Source organism: Triticum dicoccoides, chromosome 5A (assembly GCF_002162155.2).
Source record: "Triticum dicoccoides isolate Atlit2015 ecotype Zavitan chromosome 5A, WEW_v2.0, whole genome shotgun sequence".
Taxonomy (NCBI): domain Eukaryota; kingdom Viridiplantae; phylum Streptophyta; class Magnoliopsida; order Poales; family Poaceae; genus Triticum; species Triticum dicoccoides.
Genome location: NC_041388.1, coordinates 575,676,763 through 575,695,850, shown reverse-complemented (window position 1 = coordinate 575,695,850; position 19,088 = coordinate 575,676,763). Strand labels below are relative to the sequence as shown.

The 19,088-nt window shown below is 41.8% G+C and overlaps 3 long non-coding RNA genes across 3 annotated transcripts; all 3 read right to left on the bottom strand.

Annotated features, from left to right (window-relative positions):
* Positions 1–1,714: 1,714 nt before the first annotated feature.
* On the bottom strand, positions 1,715–3,305 carry LOC119297948. The gene is made up of 4 exons (XR_005145774.1): positions 3,192–3,305; positions 2,875–3,016; positions 1,962–2,086; positions 1,715–1,832 (listed from the first exon to the last, which is right to left on the bottom strand). It is a non-coding gene; the product is annotated as an uncharacterized LOC119297948 (long non-coding RNA).
* A 722-nt stretch (positions 3,306–4,027) lies between these two features.
* LOC119296745 lies at positions 4,028–4,594 on the bottom strand. The gene is made up of 3 exons (XR_005145365.1): positions 4,523–4,594; positions 4,154–4,277; positions 4,028–4,052 (listed from the first exon to the last, which is right to left on the bottom strand). It is a non-coding gene; the product is annotated as an uncharacterized LOC119296745 (long non-coding RNA).
* A 299-nt stretch (positions 4,595–4,893) lies between these two features.
* Positions 4,894–7,090, bottom strand: LOC119297946. The gene is made up of 5 exons (XR_005145773.1): positions 7,055–7,090; positions 6,398–6,458; positions 6,149–6,327; positions 5,999–6,081; positions 4,894–4,939 (listed from the first exon to the last, which is right to left on the bottom strand). It is a non-coding gene; the product is annotated as an uncharacterized LOC119297946 (long non-coding RNA).
* Between the last annotated feature and the right edge of the window lie 11,998 nt (positions 7,091–19,088).

The window sequence follows — 19,088 nt, the reverse complement described above, 5'->3', positions numbered from 1 at the left end:
CTAGATCGGCAACACGCCTTGGCGCGAGGGTGCCGGTCCCAACGATATGGTCAAGCGTTGGAAGATCAAACGACATGATACATTACTCCGAGGCAAGTTCAACACATGTAACAGGAGAACCAATTATCGAGTTCAGGGATAAGAAGAAACATTCACTCTGTACCAGAAGAGTAACATCATTAAGTTCAACTGTTCAACATGGCCACGACCACCTCGACCCGCCGCTCACTCTTGTGTTGCAGCAGGGTGCTGCATCCAAGGAGCATGTTGCAGGGGCTCCTCTCGACACTCGGAAGGATGCATCTAACACACATCCCGGCGATGGAGTCTCACTTCTGCACGAGATCATGGTCCTTTGATGCGGCCTAGTGGGGAGGCAACGATAGCACCGTCCGCCACTCTCCTCCCGAGGATGGCGAGAGGCAAGCTCGATGGGGCGTGTAGTGGCAGCGGCAAGCTCGGTGACGAAAGAGGAACGGCGAGGAGGGGTGGAAGCACGATGACGGTTGCACGATGGGGAGTGGCGGCTAGGGTTTTTTCCCAATCAGGTAAATGTGGACCAGGAAGAAGAGAAGAAGACGACCTCCTCACCCCTATCCATCTTGAAGCCATCCACACACCGCCACTTACCACCCAACACGCGAAATCACAACTCAATGGGCTTTGAGAATTACACGCGGTGGCTTCCTAGTTTGACACTATTTTAATCTACAATGCTCAACTTTGATCCTACGACCGAGGTCATCCAGGAGGTAGATCCGACGGCCGAGAACGCAGAAAAAAAAGAATGTGCATAAAAAATACACCCAACAGCCAGGAATCGCTAAACTCCGAGGAGCCAAGGATTCTCCCATGAGTCTTGTGTGCGGCTTGCCACACCCCACCTGTGTCATCAATATCCAACCTACTAAGATATGTTTATATTCCGAAGGTTCGGAAAAAACTAAAAAGATCCAGAGCACCAAAGCCCATTGCATGCAAGTGCTGCCCAAAGGATGAACGTTCGGTATGATATATTGAAAGAAAGCCATAATTGATAATTCATCTTACTATTATCTCCGGATGATGAGTCACTGGAATAAGAACATCCATCATAGCTACACATTATTCTGTCCTCATCCAGAATTGTATTCATTGGAATTTTACGACAAACTAAATATTTTCATCAAAAGAAACTGCATAAAATTCCAAACGATGGTCTTCAAAACTGCATATAATTCAAGGTGCATCCTTATTCTGATAAGGATGAAAAATAAATATACACTGGAACTCCTGTAAAATACAGATGACCAAAATTAAAAGATATCATAGATACAAGTAATTCAGTCCTCACGACACAGATTGTGTTCAAAAAAAATCTCTTCGATCTTGCAGCAAAATAGAATTTCATACCATTATAAAACAAGGGAGGAAGAGAGACTAAAGTAACAAACCTAAAATATAGCAATATATTTGCATAGCAGTAACAACCCAAGCAATTAAAATTTCACACTATAGTAAGAAATCATAAGCAAAAAGAATTTTACAACAGAATAGGAGATTACATATAGGCAAAGCATGGCACCAACACATCCTGAGTGCAATAAGCAGGGGGCAAGGGCAAAGCACACAGACCTATCTGGCAGTGTGGTGTGGGGCGGCGGGGAGGGCGACGATGGCAACGGCGGTGGTGGAAACCAGGGAGGCCCCCATTGGTGTTGTTGCCGGCGGTGTTCTTCTTTTGGTCTATCTCGATGGCATGCTCCACACTGCAAAGTAGTTGCGCGAGTAGTGGCCTGCACAACCCTGTCGGTGATGGCAAGGAGAGAGCCGGTGAGGGACACAACAGCGTCCTGCAAACCAAGATAATGAGAGGACCAGTTAGAGGGACATCCCAAAATGAGGTAGAATTTGACAACACAAACTTTTGGAGCCCTTCAACTACACCAAATGGAAGCAAATGATAATGCTAAGCACCATACCATGATCAGGAACATGGTTCTGGTGTTGATGCACATTGTAGCAGAAGTCACCACTGCATAGGTGTAGACCAAAAAAAAGCTCTTGCTTGGCCACTCGGAAACGTCACCACCCAACCAGGCTGCTCCTGAAGGAAGACACCCAAATCATAGATACATCAGTCGATATCACACAATGAGATAGTTTTAAGAGTACTCTAATTTTAATAGAAGTAGTGTTCATATAGACATATTCAACAACTCTTAATTTTAATAGAAGTAGTGCTCATATCTAAGTTCGGATTGTCCAACGGACACTCTTAATGTACTTTTTATCATGGTCCAAATGAAACATCGATATAAACCATATAAGCAAAACCATTTCGTTTTCTAAGAGTTATAAAGAGAAGGAAATGGCTACCCTGTTACAATCCATCATCTCATCATGGAACAAAGAATAAAACAAATTAGATGCCTAGACCGGATAATATGCACGTTGACTATACCAAATCATTAAAGACTAATTTTTTTGAAAGGATGAATAAGAAAAACAGTACACCAGTGTGAAAAACAGAACACATGTGTAGTTGGAGAAAATCTAGCGTTACATAATAATTGAATACTCCCTCTATAAACTAATAGAAGATCTTTTATAACACTAAAGTAGTCATCTAAATGATCTTATATTAGTTTAGAGAGGAAGTAGTTGCTAAGAAGTTTCAGGTTTATTAATCACACAACTAAGCCTGCCTTCATAAATTGTCCTCCACCAAAATACTCTTGCTTTAGGAGATTAAAAAGGATAGATGTCAATCAGTGGTGATCCTGCCCGGACTGCATGATACACTACCTAATTATTATGGTGCTAAGCTGATTTCCATGCAATGGTCTCAGTTCTTATAATCCTATAATCTTCAAGTAAAAAAATAATGCATACATAGTACTGATGTGAGCAAATGTCTCCGTGCCAGCGCCCTCCATGGGGATAATCTTGCACACGAGGTCACCTCAAGCAATGTATTGCCACCAGCATAACTGAAGCACTTGTTCATAGCTTTAGTTATGAGATATGCCGTTAGCTGAGATAGAAATCACAAATAGGTCAGATCACAATCTAAAGAATATAATCTTATCCAAGAAAATAGTCATCAGCAGCAAAGCTTTATTTAGTTCTTTACTAAGAAAGCAAACTTACAAATTACATCCCAAACAGATAAATAAATGGTTCAGAATAAGCAGAGGTCAAGTACTTACAGTGAGTGGAGCACAACGAGCTAGACGTCGTTCCAGCGAGATTGACAGGGTCGGCAATTTTGATTTGCAAGTTTCGACCGAGGGGCTTTATGGCACAGAAGAAGGGCGAGCACTTCGTGACAGCAAGCTGCGTCAGTTCTCCAACCTGGCAAATCACAACTGCTACTCTGTTCTGCTGTTTGTGTTGGATGACGAAGGGGCGAAGACTCAGACGTGGTGGGCATGGACTGCAGCACAAATTCGACAGCCAACATTGATGGGACCACATCTCTGAAGTAAACAAATTCACAAGGTCAAGTTGTAACTCGACAGAAGTGAACATAAGAGCAAACAAAACATGTAGACATTAAAATTGATTAATTTGTATTCTGTGTTGTATCACTTTGTCCATCACTTTAAAACGATTTCCCTTCGACCATAGTAGTACTTGACTTCAAAGAACTAACACTAATACAATCGGATCTATGTAGTCTCGATGAACGCCAACACATTTAATTATTTGTTTAACATCTAATTGAGATAAATTTAATTTAGACCTAGAGATCAAATAAGATTAATTAGAGCGCCGAGTGCGCACAACACCAGCAATCTTCCTCCAAAACCATGACCCAAATGGTCAGAATTTTATTGCTTTTTCCTCCTCATTCTGGCAATCATTCAGATTTCTTTCAGAATTAATAATCACAGGGGATTCATTCAGAATTATTCAGATTTCTTTCATAATTAATGACCCCAGGAGATCACAGAAGAAAAACATATGTACATCATCTCTGTAATATACATGAAAGGCAAAAGTTCAGAATGATACAGTTGTATCTTATTTACCTTGTAAGAAAATGGAGTATCAGCTCAAATAATACCCTGAAACCATTGCCATGTCAGGAATGGCAGTCCAGTAAGAATTAGAGCATTCTGTTTAGAAAGCTTTGAACATTGAATTGGGCCAGAAATGGCAAACTAACCAATATGCCCACGCAGTGCCGCTCCGACCACGGCCTCTCCTGCCCCACATCCATGTTATGCTCCCCATTGTTTCTCTCCTTCCCCTGACTTTAGCGAGCCCGCCGAGATTGCCACGCTCGTCATCTTGTGAATCATTTTGATCCAAGAATCAAGATCACAGATCAATTATCATAGACATTATATACGACATACCAAATGTTGCTATAAACCATCAGAAAGACCATAGAAATAAAGTACTATCTCAAGGGAAATATCTTTAAAACTGACTGGAAAATCTTTAAAACTGAACCGTACGAACAAACGAATATATATGCTTGCATCATGAAAATACATAATTTTGATGTGAAAACTAAGAAAGAAAGCACTACCTTTCGATACGCATGCGCATCTCCAGGCTGACCTCAGCCTCAGTATCGCCGGGCTGGATCCTCTTCCGGAGCACCTCATTCCCCCAGCGGAGCGTGTCCACGGTCATCACCCCGCACCACAGGATCCCCTTGGCCACATTCTCTGCGCATCACCATTAAAAAAAGGAGATGCTCTCCATTTTAGTGCACACAAGCGTAGAGCTTCAAATATCTCACCTTCATGAACCATAAAAACATTACTTGACTGAGTACAAAACGGAAGAGCATAAAATCTGCAGTTAATCAAGAGAGTGGAGCTACTAATTAAGCATGGATTTTCATGTAGCAAATGAAGATTCTAGATTTATTAACTTAACAAATTGCCAGTCCTAAAGGTCGAGGAAGGTGCATGGAAACATATTCCTTACAACAACTGTCCTGATACAGAAAAACTCACCGGTATCAGTCACGGTACATGAACACAGAAGCAATAAAAAATAGCAGTATAAAAGGAATCTTGAAAATCGATTATAAAGGAAGAAAACTTGGTCATGAATGCACTGGTTGCAGCTTTCGTGCTAATTGTCCGCTGTTGTGACAAATAAAGACAATGGCATATTCAAAATGAGGCTAAAATTATTACTGATTTAGTTCTAATTCCATATAGTAATTAAAATGCTTAGAAAGATGCGGACTACTTGGCATTTTAGGAACTGGCCACTAGAAATAAACCTATAGGGTCTCAGGTATTGGTTGTCGGACATTATTTCTACATATGACTTTTCAGCAAACCAAGATATCATCAACCATTACTCCACTAAACAGACAGGTCAGTCATCTTTAGGACAGATTGTGGTTGCTTATATGTTTCAACAAATTACAATTTCATATGTAGGAGTGGGTCAATTGAAGCCGTTAGCAAGCAGTCACATGACCAATTAAAAAAAGATAGTTATGTCTAACAGAATTTTTATGGACCAACTATACTCAATCCACCAGTCCAGGCTATGGTATATTTATCCAGCCTAAATACTCACATATATCAGCCATGAGTGGAAGTAGTTGACAACAAACTATGATCCTAGAAAGTACGACTAAAAGTTTGTCTATCAAGTAAAAACAAAAACACATTTGTAGATCAGCAAACAGAGGAGATGACATCAGTGAAGTAAAACTTCATCAAGAATCATATTTTCAGGAGAGAACAAATAGTGCAGACCTTGCAGTATAACTGTAAAAAGTATTGCTAGGATGGCTAAAGACAGTAAAAGCCTAAAACTTGCCAATTGTAAACAAACACGAAAGCAAGACACATCACAACAGAAGTAGTAGTACAACTCCCAGATCTCTGGAACAATTTTCACTTTGTTATATTTTTGCTCCGGATATAGTCAAATCCTCACTTCTAGCAGCGCATATAAGAATATCACTGAGATAGCGAGGGAAATGGCGGGCAAAGGAGGGAGCTCAATGAGAGGAGGAAAATGGGGAACTCACCTTGGCCTTGGGACCGCTGGTTGCTGCCATGGAAGAGCTCTGAACCATGGAGCAGTCACGTACGCGTCTTTGATTGTTTGTTGCTATAATATACCAACAATTAGTACCCAAAATAGATATTCTAGATGGAGACTCTGCAAGTGCACTTACCTTGTCCAAGTCCAATGCTTTATGGCTCTGAATTCCGACAGTAGACCAAGTTCCATCAACCTCCATAATAACCAAATCACTAAATCCACTATCTATCTTATGGTCGTTTTCCAATATTTCTGGCTCCTTGTTCTCACACATTATTTGTTACAGTCATCTATCTTTTTAACAACCACTACCTGCAAAATAAAACGGTCACATTAGTTGCCCTATCAGTTAATATTGAGACAGATTTACATGCATACTCACCTCATGCATGTCCAAAGTTGTGCAGTTATCTACTCCTTGACTGCTAATTAGAAACTGGAATCTGGTGACATATGAGACAACCAAATTAATCTAGCATTTAAGAATGGCACTTTGATTCACAGAACTGCAACCACAATAGGCATAAATCTCCAATCTCTTTATAACTAACCACCTGACATGTCTACAACTTATCCCCCCTCTCTCCATCAAAAGCGCCAACCAAACAGCTAACAATGGTGGTTTGATTACCATGCCATGCATAGTCCCTACAATTATCTATAACCAGTCATGTGATTTGTTTAATCCTTAAGCTAAAGGCCTAAACCAAGGATTAACCCATACTAACAAACAGACCAGCCAATTAATTTATCTAGACAAATTTCAATAACATGAGCCAATGGCAAACCCGCAGCCACCGAACAAAATAAGAAATGCAACAAAAAATCATCCGAGGAATCTAGCCATGCCGCACTGTCTCCCGCATAGCAGCAAAAAACTGAGGGGGTCCAACCAGACCTAATGAATCCAAAGGATTCTAACAAGATCCAGGCAGCCAATACATCCAAACACCCCCAAGACCCATCCATAACAACCTACCTACATCTATTCACTCTAACAGAGAGAAAAAATGCAAAAAATAAGAACATAGTAACTCACCGAGGAGAGTGGAGAGGAGAGGGGGACGGGAGGGCGGGTTCGCAGTCGCGCGACGGGGGCGGCGGCTAGGGTGGAAGGGGAGGGGGCGGCAGCAGAGATGAAGCGAGGCCGGGACGATTCTTGGTTCCAGATTGATCCACCGAAGCGCGTTGGTGGCGTCAAGCCATTGGAGCTCGTCGGCGTCGCCCAAGGCACGGCTGGTTGCGACGGCGGCGGCGTGCTCCGCCTGGACTTCTCTAGCCTCACCCCCAAGAGCCCGACCTCCGCCGCTACTGATAGATCCTCCGCACTTCATGGCAGAGATGGGCTAGCACAAGGGACGGTCAGGAGGAGGAGGGAGGCGCAGAGGAGAAGCGGCCGCTCGGGCCGGAGAGGAGGGGAGCGAGAGCGACGGCTACACCAGAGATGCAAGGGAGAGAGAGAGACGTGGGGGAGGGTGAGAAAACCCTAGCCGTCTCACCCGATTGGGGATGAGGCTGCGAACCAGGGAAAGCCATCTGGCGTCGGGTACGCGAAAAGTCAAAAATACCCTCGACGGTGGCACGGGATATTTTGCCTCTGGAGAGCGCCGACGGGCCGGACAGAACACGCACCAGCCATCACAAATGACACTCTGGGCCCACCAGTGACAGACCCCACTCGTCAGCGGGAACCGGACAGAACAGCGGAATAAGCAAAAGCGCGTGGGAAGCGAAACTATTCATTCCTATAGTGCTACTCCCAGATCCGACGGCAGAGTACGTCCGATGGCCTGATCCGGCGGCCAAAATGCCATCAAGCGAACGCAACGGACGGCCGGATTCGTCTGAGCTCTGAGGAGGCTTGTAGGAACATCCTTCTCTTATTTCTGGATGTACCCCCAAACGATCAGATACGGAGCCAAAAACATAATTCCACCGACGCAACTTTCTGTATCCACGAGATCCCATCTTGGGCCTGTTCCGGAGCTCCGCCGGAGGGGGCATCGATCACGAAGGGCTTCTACATCAACACCATAGCCCCTCCGATGAAGTGTGATTAGTTTACCTCAGACCTACGGGTCCATAGTTATTAGCTAGATGGCTTCTTCTCTCTTTTTGGATCTCAATACAATGTTCTCCCCCTCTCTTGTGGAGAACTATTCGATGTAATCTTCTCTTTGTGGTGTGTTTGTTGAGACCGATGAATTGTGGGTTTATGATCAAGTCTATCTATGAACAATATTTGAATCTTCTCTGAATTCCTTTATGTATGATTGGTTATCTTTGCAAGTCTCTTCGAATTATCAGTTTGGTTTGGCCTACTAGATTGATCTTTCTTGCAATGGGAGAAGTTCTTAGCTTTGGGTTCAATCTTGCGGTGTCCTTTCCCAGTGACAGTAGGGGCAGAAAGGCACATATTATATTGTTGCCATCGAGGATAACAAGATGGGGCTTTCATCATATTGCATGAGTTTATCCCTCTACATCATGTCATCTTGCTTAAGGTGTTACTCTGTTTTTAACTTAATACTCTAGATGCAAGCTGGATAGCGGTCGATGAGTGGAGTAATAGTAGTAGATGCAGGTAGGAGTCGGTCTACTTGTCTCGGACATGATGCCTATATACATGATCATACCTAGATATTCTCATAACTATGCTCAATTCTGTCAATTTCTCAACAGTAATTTGTTCACCCACCGTAGAATACTTATGCTCTCGAGAGAAGCCACTAGTGAAACCTATGGCCCCCGGGTCTATCTTTATCATATTAATCTCCTACTACTTAGTTATTTCCTTTGCTTTTTTACTTTGCCTTTATTTTACTTTGCATCTTTATCACAAAAATACCAAAAATATTATCTTATCATATCTATCAGATCTCACTCTCGTAAGTGGCCGTGTAGGGATTGACAACCCCTATTCGCATTGGTTGTGAGGATTTATTTCTTTTGTGCAGGTACGAGGGACTCGTGTGTAGCCTCCTACTAGATTGATACCTTGGTTCTCAAAAACTGAGGGAAATACTTACGCTACTTTGCTGCATCATACCTTCCTCTTCGGGGAAAACCAACGCAGTGCTCAAGAGGTAGCAAGAAGGATTTCTGGCGCCGTTGCCGGGGAGGTCTACGCAAAAGTCAATATACCAAGTACCCATCACAATCCCTATCTCCCGCATTACATTCCTCTCGTTTTCCTCTCCCCCACTTCACCCTTGTCATTTTATTCGCCTTTTCTCTCTCTATCCTCCCTCTCTTTCTCTATTTGCCTTCTTCCTGTATGTATCCTTGTTTGTGTTTCCATGTGCCTTCTATTTTCTTGCATCTTTGCTTGCAAAAAATCTATTGATATGGATCCACTTAAAGTGTTATACTTAGATCATCTTCGATCCTTATGTGCTCGTGCTGAATCCCCAACTAGCCTAGTTGATGGGAAATCTTTAGATGAGCATGCTCATTTTGTGCGTCACCGTTTGTCTGAAAAAGGGAGACTCTTATGGAATCAAATAAACAGATTACTGTGTTATGCTTGGAATCTTTGTGAAATTTGTGATTTTACTTGTTGCTCTAAGAACCTAAAAAACACCTCCCCTACCTATGTGAGTTTAATGATATTGAAATATTATCTTCTTATGCAAAAGGTGTTTATAGTTACTACGATATCGAACGAATTGAAGAATTTGTTGCTTTTAAGGGTGCTTATGAAGTTGCTTCTTTGATTGAAAAATATGATATTACTCTCTACAAATCTGAAAATTTTTACATACTTAAATATTGCTATGAAAAATATGCTCACAATGTCTATGTCAAAGAATTTATTGAAAGAATGATCGTTGCTTTGGAAAAAATAATGATATGCATGAATCTATAGATAATTATGATTCCGATGATTTGATTGAAATATCCCTTGATGAACATGATGCTTGCTATTCTTGTGGCCACAATGCCAATATTTATGAAGGTGAATTTGCTATAGTTCTTTATGTTAAACATGAGATCGTTGCTATTGCACCCATACTTAATAGTTCCTTCGATGAAAAGCATGATTGCAATGATGTTATTATAAATTCCTTTAATGTCAATTGTGTTAATGATATGCAAAACCCTAAGCTTGGGGATGCTAGTTTTGCTAGGACTACTATTTGTCGCAATGATCATGATTGGGGTGATTCTTCTTTTGATCTTGAAAATGTATTTAAGCCCCATGATGAATATGAGATTGATAATAGTGTTTTCAATATTATTAAAAGTGGGTTTGGAGAGGTCATGACTTTAGTTAATGTTAATCCCACTATTTTGGAAGAGTGTCAACTTTGCATGCATGTAGATCATGTTGAAAATATTTTATGTGATAGCTATTTTGTTGAATTTGCTCATGATCCTACATGTAATTATTATGAGAGAGGAAAATATGGTGGTAGAAATTTTCATATTACTAAATTATCTCTCGTTATGTTGAGATTGCTATTGTTTCTTTCCGCTTCCTTGCATATGCTAGTTTTTGCTTGCATTGATAATTTGTTTGCCTATAAGATGCCTATGCATAGGAAGTATGTCAGACTAGATGTGTTTGTCATGTGTTTATGATGCTCTCTTTGTGCTTCAATTCTTGTCTTTCATGTGAGCATCATTGAAATATTATGCCTAGCTAGGAAGTTAAACGATAGCGCTTGTTGGGAGGCAACCCAATTTTATTTTTATTCCTTGCTTTTTGCTCCTGTTTAGTAATAAATAATTTATTTAGCCTCTGTTTTGGTTGTGTTTTTTGTGTTTAATTAGTGTTTGTGCTAAGTAGAACCGTTGGAAAGACTTGGGGAAAGTCTTGGTACACTTGCTGTAAAACAACAGAAACTTTAGCGCTCATGACAACTGCTGCCATTTTTATTTGGAAAGTGCTATTTAGTTAATTATTTCTGAAGATGATTAATAGATAAATTCCTCACATCCAGAAATTTATTTTAGATTTTTGGGGGTTCCAGTTCTTGCGCTAGCTACAGATTACTACAGACTGTTCTGTTTTTGACAGATTCTGTTTCTCGTGTGTTGTTTGCTTATTTTGATGAATCTATGGCTAGTAAAATAGTTTATAAACCATAGAGAAGTTGGAATATAGTAGGTATAACACCAATATAAATAAATAATGAGTTCATTACAGTACCTTGAAGAGGTCTTTTGTTTTCTTTCGCTAACGGAGCTCACGAGATTTTCTACTTTAAGTTTTGTGTTGTGAAGTTTTCAAGTTTTGGGTAAAGATTTGATGGATTATGGAACAAGGAGTGGCAAGAGCCTAAGATTAGGGATGCCCATGGCACCCCCAAGATAATCTAAGGACACCTAAAATCCAAAGCTTGGGGATGCCCCGGAGGGCATCCCCTCTTTCGTCTACTTCTATCGGTAACTTTACTTGGAGCTATATTTTTATTCGCCACATGATATGTTTTTTGCTTGGAGCGTCTTGTATGATTTGAGTCTTTACTTTTTAGTTTACCACAATCATCCTTGTTGTACACACCTTTTGAGAGAGCCATACATGATTTGGAATTTGTTAGAATACTCTATGTGCTTCACTTATATCTTTTGAGTTATGTAGTTTTGCTCTAGTACTTCACTTATATCTTTTAGAGCACGGTGGTGGATTTGTTTTATAGAAATTATTGATCTATCATGCTTCACTTAGATTATTTTGAGAGTCTTAAATAGCATGGTAATTTGCTTAAAATCCTAATATGCTTGGTATACACGATTAATAATAAAACTTTCTTATGAGTGTGTTGAATACTATGAGAAGTTTGATGCTTGATAATTGTTTTGAGATATAAAGATGGTGATATTAAAGGTGTGCTAGTTGAGTAGTTGTGAATTTGAGAAATACTTGTGTTAAAGTTTGTGATTCCCGTATCATGCACGTATGGTGAACCGTTATGTGATGAAGTCGGAGCATGATTTATTTTTTTGATTGTCTTCCTTATGAGTGGCGGTCGGGGATGAGCGATGGTATTTTCCTACCAATCTATCCCCCTAGGAGCATACGCGTAATACTTTGCTTTGATAACTTGTAGATTTTTGCAATAAGTATATGAGTTCTTTATGACTAATGTTGAGTCCATGGATTATACGCACTTTTCTCACCCTTCCACCTTTGCTAGCCTCTCTAATACCGCGCACCTTTCGCCGGTATCATACACCCACCATATACCTTCCTCAAAACAGCCACCATACCTACCTATTATGGCATTTCCATAGCCATTCCGAGATATATTGCCATGCAACTTTCCACCATTCCGTTTATTATGACACACTCCATCATTTTCATATTGCTTAGCATGATCATGTAGTTGACATCGTATTTGTGGCAAAGCCACCATTCATAATTCTTTCATACGTGTCACTCTTGATTCATTGCATATTCCGGTACACCGCCAGAGGCATTCATATAGAGTCGTATTTTTTTCTAAGTATCGAGTTATAATTGTTGAGTTGTAAGAAAAATGAAAGTGTGATGATCATCGTTATTAGAGCATTGTCCCAGTGAGGAAAGGATGATGGAGACTATGAATCCCCCACAAGTCGGGTTGAGACTCCGGATGAAAAATAAAAAAAAAGAGAAAGAAAAGAGGCCATAAGAAAAGGCCCAACTAAAAAAATGAGAGAAAAAGAGAGAAGGGACAATGTTACTATCCTTTTACCACACTTGTGCTTCAAAGTAGCACCATGATATTCATGATAGGGAGTCTCCTATGTTATCACTTTCATATACTAGTGGGAATTTTTCATTATAGAACTTGGCTTGTATATTCCAATGATGGGCTTCCTCAAAATGCCCTAGGTCTTCATGAGCAAGCAAGTTGGATGCACACCCACTTAGTTTCTTTTGTTGAGCTTTCATATACTTATAGCTCTAGTGCATCCGTTGCATGGCAATCCCTAATCACTCACATTGATATCTATTGATGGGCACCTCCATAGCCCGTTGATACGCCTAGTTGATGTGAGACTATCTTCTCCCTTTTTGTCTTCTCCACAACCACCATTCTATTCCACCTATAGTGCTATGTCCATGGCTCACGCTCATGTATTGCGTGAAGATTGAAAAAGTTTTGAGAATGTCAAAAGTATGAAACAATTGCTTGGCTTGTCATCGGGGTTGTGCATGATTTAAATATTTTGTATGGTGAATATGGAGCATAGCCATACTATATGATGTTGTAGGGATAACTTCCTTTGGCCATGCTATTTTGAGAAGACATAATTGCTTGAAGTATTATTACTTTTATGTCAATATTAAACTTTTGTCTTGAATCTTTCGGATCTGAATATTCATACCACAATTAAGAAGAATTACATTAAATAATGCCAAGTAGCACTCCGCGTCAAAAATTCTGTTTTTGTCATTTACGTACTCGAGGATGAGCAGGAATTAAGCTTGGGGATGATTGATACGTCTCCAACATATCTATAATTTTTGATTGCTCCATGCTATATTATCTACTGTTTTGGACATTATTGGGCTTTATTTTCCACTTTTATATTATTTTTGGGACTAACCTATTAACCAGAGGCCCATCCCAGAATTGTTGTTTTTTGCCTATTTTAGGGTTTCGAAGAAAAGGAATATCAAACGGAGTCCAAACGGAATGAAACCTTCGGGAACGTGATTTTCTCAACGAACAAGACCCGGGAGACTTGGACCCTACATCAAGACACAAAAGAGGAGGCCACAAGGTAGGGGGGCGCGCCTACCCCTCCCCCCAGGCGCGCCCTCCACCCTCGTGGGCCCCCTACTGCTCCACCGACGTACTCCTTCCTCCTATATATACCTACGTACCCCCAAACGATCAGATACGGAGCCAAAAACCTAATTCCACCGCCGCAACTTTCTGTATCCACGAGATCCCATCTTGGGGCCTGTTCCCGGAGCTCCGTCGGAGGGGGCATCGATCACGGAGGGCTTCTACATCAACACCATAGCCCCTCCGATGAAGTGTGAGTAGTTTACCTCAGACCTACGGGTCCATAGTTATTAGCTAGATGGCTTCTTCTCTCTTTTTGGATCTCAATACAATGTTCTCCCCCTCTCTTGTGGAGAACTATTCGATGTAATCTTCTTTTTGCGGTGTGTTTGTTGAGACCGATGAATTGTGGGTTTATGATCAAGTCTATCTATGAACAATATTTGAATCTTCTCTGAATTATTTTATGTATGATTGGTTATCGTTGCAAGTCTCTTCGAATTATCAGTTTGGTTTGGCCAACTATATTGATCTTTCTTGCAATGGGAGAAGTGCTTAGCTTTGGGTTCGATCTTGCGGTGTCCTTTCCCAGTGACAGTAGGGGCAGCAAGGCATGTATTGTATTGTTGCCATCGAGGATAACAAGATGGGGTTTTCATCATATTGCATGAGTTTATCCCTCTACATCATGTCATCTTGCTTAAGGCGTTACTCTGTTTTTAACTTAATACTCTAGATGCATGCTGGATAGCAGTCGATGAGTGGAGTAATAGTAGTAGATGCAGGCAGGAGTCGGTCTACTTGTCTCGAACGTGATGCCTATATACATGATCATACCTAGATATTCTCATAACTATGCTCAGTTCTATCAATTGCTCAACAGTAATTTGTTCACCCACAATAGAATACTTATGCTCTCAAGAGAAGCCACTAGTGAAACCTATGGCCCCCGGGTCTATCTTCATCCTATTAATCTCCTACTACTTAGTTATTTCCTTTGCTTTTTTACTTTGCCTTTATTTTACTTTGCATCTTTATCACAAAAATACCAAAAATATTATCTTATCATATCTATCAGATCTCACTCTTGTAAGTTGCCGTGTAGGGATTGACAACCCCTATTCGCGTTGGTTGCGAGGATTTATTTGTTTTGTGCATGTACGAGGGACTCACGCGTAGCCTTCTACTGGATTGATACCTTGGTCCTCAAAACTGAGGGAAATACTTACGCTACTTTGCTGCATCATCCCTTCCTCTTCAGGGAAAACCAACCCAGTGCTCAAGAGGTAGGAGTTGCAAGTCCACCCTCGAATTGCAACTGGAGCCCAACCTTTTTGTCCAATTGCAATCACATCCATCTCATAACAAGGACCTGGTTTTTTTGTACCGGTTGGAAGTCCATCCTCAACTTGCATCTGGGGGTCCAACCTTTTTTTGTCCCAGTTGCAAGTCCACCCTCGAGTCTCAACTGGGGCCCGACCTTTTTTCCCGATTGCAATTCCACTCACGACTCGTAACTGGACCCCAAGATTTTTTTCTTAATTGCAAGTCCACCCTCGACTTGCAACTTGGGTCCCACCTTTTTTTCCTAGTTGAAAGTCCAACCTCGATTTGTAACTAGGGCCCAGCCATTTTCGTCCTAGTTACAAGTACACTCTTAACTCACAAATGGGGTCAGACCTTTTTATTTTGTCCAAGTTGCAAGTACAGTCTCGACTCATAACTGGGGCCTAACCTTTTTCGTCCGAGTTGCAAGTTTACTCTAGCCTCGCAACTAAGGCCCAACCGTTTTTGTTCGAGTTGCAAATCCACCCTCGACTCGCAACTGGGGTCCAAATTTTTTAATCCCAATTGCAAGTCCATCCTCGATTCGCAACTGGGGCCCAACCTTTTTTTGTCCCAGTTGTAAGTCCACCATCAACTCGCAACTAGGGTTGGACCTTTTCTTGTCCCAGTTGCAAGTCCACCCACGACTCGCAAATGGGGCCCAACCATTTTTGTCCCACTTGCGAGTCCACCCTCGACTCGCCACTAGATGAGCCGGCCCAAGTAGCTAGGTTATTTTTTGTTTTTTTTTCTTCATGATTTTTATTTTTATTTTATCATTTGTTTCTAAATTGGTTTCATCTCGCTTTAATCCTTGTTGCAAGTCCACCCTTGACTCGCAAGTAGGACCATACTTTGGTTCATTCCAGTTACAAGACAACCCTTGACTTGTAGTTTCATAGATGTCCCAGTTGCAAGTCCACTCGTAGTTTCGTTCGCCCTCGACTCGTAGTTGACATCGTAGTATTGTGTAGTTGTCCCCGCTGCAAGTCTGTCCTCGACTGGCAACTGGACCATAGTTTGTTTTCATCCTAGTTGCAAGTCCATCCTCGACTCGCAACTTCGGCATGGTTTTGTTGTTGTCCCAGTTGCAAGTCCAGCCTCCGACTCGCAACTGGGTCATTTGATTTCATCCCAAATGCAAGTACACCCTCGTCTCACAACTCACGTACTAGTTTTGTGTAGTTGTCCCAGTTGCAACACCGTGTGGTTGAATCGCGGCTAGGGCCTCATGTTTGTTTCACCCCAATTGCAGGTACACCCTTGACTCGCTGTTGGGGAACGCAGTAATTTCAAAAAAAATCCTACGCACACGCAAGATCATGGTGATGCATAGCAACGAGGGGGGAGAGTATCGTCTATGTACCCTCGTAGACCGTATGCGGAAGCGTCATGACAACGCGGTTGATGTAGTCGCACGTCTTCACGATCGACTGATCTAGCACCGAAGGTACGACACCTCCGCGATCTACACACGTTCGGCTCAGTGACGTCCCGCAAACTCACGATCCAGTAGAGCCTTGAGGGAGAGTTTCGTCAGCACGACGGCGTGATGACGGTGATGATGTTGCTACTGGAACAGGGCTTCGCCTAAGCACCGCTATGATATTACCGAGGTGGATTATGGTGGCGGGGGGCACCGCACACGGCTAAAATATCAATGATCAACTTGTGTGTCCATGGGGTGCCCCCTCCCCCGTATATAAAGGAGTGGAGGAGGGGGAGGGGGCGGCCTCCTAGGCGTGCCCCAAGGGGAGTCCTACTCCCACCGGGAGTAGGACTCCCCCTTGCCTTGTTGGATTTAGGAGAGAAGGAAGGAGGAGGGAGGAGGAAGGAAAGGGGGGGCCTCCCAATTCGGATTGGGCTTGGCGGGCCTCCTTTGCTCCTTTCCCCTCTCTCCCACTAAGGCCCAATAAGGCCCATATACCTCTCGGGGGTTCCGGTAACCTCCCGATGCTCCGGTATACTCCCGATTTCACCCGGAACCATTCTGATGTCCAAATATAGGCTTCCAATATATCGATATTTACGTCTCGACCATTTCAAGACTCCTAGTTATGTATGTGATCAAATCCGGGACTCCGAACTACCTTCGGTACATCAAAACACATAAACTCGTAATACCGATCGTCACCGAACGTTAATCGTGTGGACCCTACAGGTTCGAGAACTATGTAGACATGACCGAGACTCATATTCGGTCAATAACCAATAGCGGAACCTGGATGCTCATATTGGTTCCTACATATTCTACGAAGATCTTTATCGGTCAAACCGGATAACAACATACAATGCTCCCTTTGTCATCGGTATGTTACTTGCCCGAGATTTGATTGTCGGTATCTCAATACTAGTTCAATCTCGTTACCGGCAAGTCTCTTTACTCTTTCCGTAATGCTACATCCCATAACTAACACATTAGCTACATTGCTTGCAAGGCTTATTGTGATGTACATTACCGAGAGGGCTTAGAGATACCTCTCTGACAATCGGAGTGACAAATCCTAATCTTGATCTATGCCGACTCAACAAACACCATCGGAGACACCTGTAGAGCACCTTTATATTCACCTAGTTATGTTGTGATGTTTGGTACCACACAAAGTGTTCTCCGGTATTCGGGAGTTGCATGATCTCATAGTCATAGGAACATGTATAGTTATGGAGAAAGCAATAACAACAAACTAAACGATCATCATGCTAAGCTAATGGATGGGTCAAGTCAATCACATCATTCTCTAATGATGTGATCCCGTTAATCAAATGACAACTCATGTCTATGGTTAGGAAACATAACCATCATTGATTCAACGAGCTAGTCAAGTAGAGGCAAACTAGTGACACTCTGTTTGTCTATGTTTTCACACATGTACTAAGTTTCTGGTTAATACAATTCTAGCATGAATAATAAACATTTATCATGATATAAGGAAATATAAATAACAACTTTATTATTGCCTCTAGGGCATATTTCCTTCAGTCTCCCACTTGCACTAGAGTCAATAATCTAGATTATATTGTAATGATTCTAACACCCATGGAGTCTTGGTGCTGATCATGTTTTGCTCGTGAGAGAGGCTTAGTCAACGGGTCTGCAACATTCAGATCTGTATGTATCTTGCCAATCTCTATGTCTCCCTCCTTGACTTGATCACGGATCGAATTGAATCATCTCTTGATGTGCTTGGTTCTCTTGTGAAATCTGGATTCCTTTGCCAAGGCAATTGCTCCAGTATTGTCACAAAAGATTTTCATTGGACCTGATGCACTAGGTATGACACCTAGATCGGATATGAACTCCTTCATCCAGACTCCTTCATTTGCTACTTCCGAAGCAGCTATGTATTCCGCTTCACACGTAGATCCCGCCACGACGCTCTGCTTGGAACTACACCAACTGACAGCTCCACCATTTAATAAAAACATGTATCCAGTTTGTGACTTAGAGTCATCTGGATCAGTGTCAAAGCTTGCATAGACCTAACCATTTACGACGAACTCTTTGTCACCTCCATATACGAGAAACATATCCTTAGTCCTTTTCAGGTATTTCAGGATGTTCTTGACCGTCGTCCAGTGGTCCACTCCTGGATTACTTTGGTACCTCCCTTCTATACTTATGGCAAGGCACACATCAGGTCTGGTACACAGCATTGCATACATGATAGAGCCTATGGCTGAAGCATAGGGAACACCTTTCATTTTCTCTCTATCTTCTGTAGTTGGTCAGGCATTGAGTCTGACTCAACTTCACACCTTGTAACACAGGCAAGAACCCTTTCTTTGCCTGATCTATTTTGAACTTCCTCAAAAGTTTATCAAGGTATATGCTTTGTGAAAGTCCAATTAAGCGTCTTGATCTATCTCTATAGATCTTGATGCCCAATATATAAGCAGCTTCACCGAGGTCTTCCATTGAAAAATTCTAATTCAAGTATCCTTTTATGCTATTCAGAAATTCAGTATCATTTCCGATCAACAATTTCATCTACATATAATATCAGAAATGTTATGGAGCTC